The following is a 4,471-nucleotide window of genomic DNA, read 5'->3' as shown; positions in this document are numbered from 1 at the left end:
CTACAGAGTGAGTTCCAGGACAGCCAGGGCTATACAGAGAAACCCTGTTTCGAAAAACAAAACAAAACGAATAAACAAACAAACAAAAAGACCCCACAAAAATCTGATGGCCAATAAGCTGAGGCAGGATTAGAAGGTAGGACATCCAGCAGAGAGAGGGAGAGGGACTCTGAAAAGTAGTCAGGCATGAGAAGATCCTCCAACCTTACTTGGAGAGATGCCAGATGTATGAAACTGAGGAGAGGTAACTGGCCATGTGGCAGACATGGAATGGGGTCAATGGATAATTGAGTCACAAGCTAGTTGGGAAACAAACCTAGCTTAAAGCCTAGGCATTTATTGATAAACCATAAGCTCCCTAATTATTATATTATTATATTCTGTAGGAGTTTGGAAGATAATGTTGAGAACAGTGTGCAAGTGTGTGTGTGGGGGGGCATGGGTGGAAAAGTCTGCAGTTATATAAATGTGTGTGTGTATGCATGTGTGTGTGTGCATGCAAGTGCATGTGTGCGCATGTGCATGCATGGGTGTGTGTGCGCATGTTTGTGTGTCTGTGATGTCTGTGTGTGTGCATGTGTGTGCGTGAGTGTGTGTGCACATGTGTGCAAGCACACAAAAGATTATTTTAGACAGGGTCTCACTATGTAGGTCTTGAAGTCCTGGCTGTCCTGGAACTCACTCTGTAGACCAGACTTACATAGAACTCACATAGATCTGCCTGTCTCTACTTCCCAAGTGCTCGGGTTAAAGGTGCGCATGTAACTGTTTCTGGTATTCTCCTCCTCCTCTTCTCCTTCCTCCTCCTTTTTCAGTGGGGTCTCATGTAGTCCGAGCTGATAAACTTGCTATGTAGCTAAGAACAACCTAGAACTCGATGATGCTTGTGCTTCCACCTAGAGGGTGCTGGGGTGATGGGCATGTGCTGGGGTGATGGGCGAGTGCTGGAGTGACAGATCTGACCTGCCAGCTGCTATGTATTCAAATGCTAAACACTGCCCCCCAAGGTCTGGTTGCAGTCTCACAAGCACATTCTCATGTGCACCAAATGATGTATAAACTGGAGTCTAGAGGTAGGTTGGCTTCTGCCACGCCCACTCCAGTGGAGTCTGCTTGTCAAGCCTGAAAGCTTGGCCATAGATTTGAGGTGTACAGCTTCAAGAAAGATAGTCTCCTGGAATTCTTTGGGGTCCCCTAACATGGGTGTGTTCCAGATTTGTCTTTGCAATAATCATTGGAGAGTTTTGTGGCTTTCTTTCTGTATTGTTTTATTATAGGAATAGAGGTGCCCCAAGGAATGATTTGCAAATAGCCAAACAAGATTGAACGTAGTTTCCTAGCCCCCACCAATGTTCTAACCAATCCTAATCGCTGCTGAGCTGACTCTTGGCTTGGAATTTCACAAGGATGTTACTTAATCAGACAGATTGCCTCCAGAGATAGTGAAAGAGATCAGGCATTAAAGTTTACTGACAACAAAGTAAATTTAAAATTCTCATTGCAGTCATGTATGACACACTACTTTACATATTAGAGGGAAGCTAGTGGGCTCCCCTGCCAAATGGAAATCTGTCACAAATGCTTAAAATTACAGCAGGAAGTCACTCCCAGGAGCTGCAAGAATGGGACCCCCTGGTGCATACTTCTGATAAGCCCAGAGAATCCTCTAGCATAGTTTACCTAGGGCTGGCTGGTGGTGGGTTATCCATTCACACCTGGCTGCTAAAATCTAGCTGACTTTACATGGGGCTGACTTTGATGTGGCCACTGCCTGGTTCTTGTCAATTACCTTGACTGTTTTATTACCTAACTTCCTTATTTCTTCTGTAATGACTATAAAGCCTGATGCTCACTTTGTGAACATACACTCAGATTGAGCACTCTCTTGTGTCTGAGTTTGTGTGCCATCTCGCCAACTTCTTGCCCACCTGATACCAGGACCCTGTTTCTCCCTTGGGTTAAGGGACCCCAAACTGGCCCAGCCCACGGCAGGTTTCTGTTACTGTGCTGGGTCTCAGAGGTAGGAACTATGAGGAGAGAGAGAGAAGGAAGTGAGGGGAGGCCACTGTGAGAGGAGATGGATCCTGATGAACACGTGTCCAGGAGGAGTGCACAGACTGATGGAGCAGAAAGGCAGCCCAGGTGAGACTCAAATAGCAAGTAATTTGGGGAGCATAGCTGGGAATTAGCTAGTCTAGCGCACAGAAAAGTAGATTAGGGATAATCGCTCAGTAATTGTGCTAAGCTGATTAAATAAATCGATAGGACTGAGTCTCGATTATTGGAGGCTGGCTGGGTCATATTAAGAACTAATAGGAGCTGGGAGTGGTGGCGCACGCCTTTAATCCCAGCACTTGGGAGGCAGAGGCAGGCGGATTTCTGAGTTCGAGGCTAGCCTGGTCTACAGAGTGAGTTACAGGACAGCCAAGGCTACAACAGAGAAATCCTGTCTCGAAAAAACCAAAAAAAAAAAAAAAAAAAAAAAAAAAAAAAAGAACTAATAGATTTAAGTAATAGCATTTACAACAGCAATAGGTTGTCAGAAGTTTTTAACTTTTGAATTCATTTTAAAATTTATTTTATATTTATTTATTTATATATATTTTGACAGAGTCTATCTACATAGCACTGGATGTCCTGGAACTCACTATGCAGACCTGACTGACGTTGAACTCACTGAGATCTACCTGCCTCTGCTTCTGGAGTACTGGGATTAAAGGCGTGGGCCACCATGTTCATTCAGCCTTACTTTTGAATTTTGATGCACTACATTTTAAAACAACATGACATTTTTCCCTTAAGAAAAAGCGCCTCCATTCCAAACTCCATTTGGTCAAATGAAGCAAAGTGCTGAGGGTGGTGCCAGCCTCACCTTCGTTTTTTTGAGACATTGTTTCTTTGTGTAGCCCTGGCTGTCCTGGAACTCATTCCGTAGACCAGGCTGGTCTCAAACTAGAGATCTGCCGGTCTCTGCCTCCCAGTGCTGGGACTAAAGGCTTGGGCCACTGCCTGGGAGGCTGGTCTACTTTAAGTCCTAGTGTCCTATGGATGAGGGGCTGCAGGCAGCCATGCTGACAGGCAATGGAGACAGGAGTAGCTTTCCTTTTTTTAAGTTGCCCTTCAAAACAATCATATATGGGGATCTGCCACACTCACAGTAGACAGAGGCCATAACATCCACCCTTATGGTTTCACCCATTTAAATATTTTTTTTTTTTTTTTTTTTTTTTTTTTTTTTTTTTTTTTTTTTTGGTTTTTCGAGACAGGGTTTCTCTGTATAGCCCTGGCTGTCCTGGAACTCACTCTGTAGACCAGGCTGGCCTTGAACTCAGAAATCCGCCTGCCTCTGCCTCCCAAGTGCTGGGACTAAAGGCGTGCGCCACCACCGCCCGGCCCATTTAAATATTTTTACATAGTCTTTTAGAGATAGGAGCTGGAGAGAGATGGCTTGTGGCAACTGGCTGCTCTTGAAGAGGGCTAACATATACATTACGTTATTCATACATATACATTAAAAAAAAACCTTTAAAAACCACAATTAGTTGCTATTAAAAAGAACAAGGTTGGGTGGGTGGTGGTGGTGCATGCCTTTAATCCCAGCACTTAGGAGGCAGAAGCAGGCAGATTTCTGAGTTTGAGGCCAGCCTGGTCTACAGAGTGAGTTCCAGGACAGCCAGGGATACACAGAGAAACCCTGTCTCGGAAAAAAAAAAAAAAAAAAAAAGAGCAAGGTTAGGGCTGACTGCTCTTCTTGTCAACTCCCAGCTACTATTTGGTGGCTTATAGCTATCTATAATGAGATCTGATGCCCTCTTCTGGTGCGTCTGAAGACGGCTACAGAGTACTCATACATAAAATAAATAAATAAGTCTTAAAAAAAAAAGCTAGTTTAGGCAGGAGGTGGTGGCATGCACCTTTAGTGAACAGCCTGGTGTGGGTGCTGGGAACTGAACACCAGTCCTATGTGAGTATATGCTCCTAACCGGCTCAGGAGGAGCTGTTTCTTCGGCTTAACTTGCAACCTTTTCCTCCAGTGCCTTTTGTACACTCAGCTACAGAACTCCAGATGTGGAATCTAGCTGTCCACTATTAGAAACACATCACTCTGAAACTTCATGGTGTAGTGCAACAGCCTGTGGTTCTGGGTGCTGTCTGGCTCCACTGCAGTCTCCTGAGGGGTTGCCTAATCAGTGGCTTTCAGTGTCAGAAAGCCGGGGCTGGAGGTACAGAGATCCTCTTGCCTGTGCCTTTGAAGTGCTGGGGCTAAAGACACGGGCCACCACTGCCTAGAACACATTCTGCTATCTTAATGACTAGAGATCCCCTAGTAAAATCTAATGTTTATGATGGTTTCTTTGTTTGTAGCCATCCCCTTTCCCCTTAATGATCTCCAGGTCAAGTTAAAGCATCCTGTAAAAACCTAAACTCCCTTTGGTTGGGGCTGATCACCTTCCTCTCAGAGACAGCCTTG

The sequence above is a fragment of the Mastomys coucha genome, unplaced genomic scaffold (genome assembly GCF_008632895.1).
Source record: "Mastomys coucha isolate ucsf_1 unplaced genomic scaffold, UCSF_Mcou_1 pScaffold15, whole genome shotgun sequence".
NCBI lineage: Eukaryota > Metazoa > Chordata > Mammalia > Rodentia > Muridae > Mastomys > Mastomys coucha.
The sequence above is the reverse complement of the archived record's forward strand: the minus strand, read 5'-3'. Positions refer to the sequence as shown.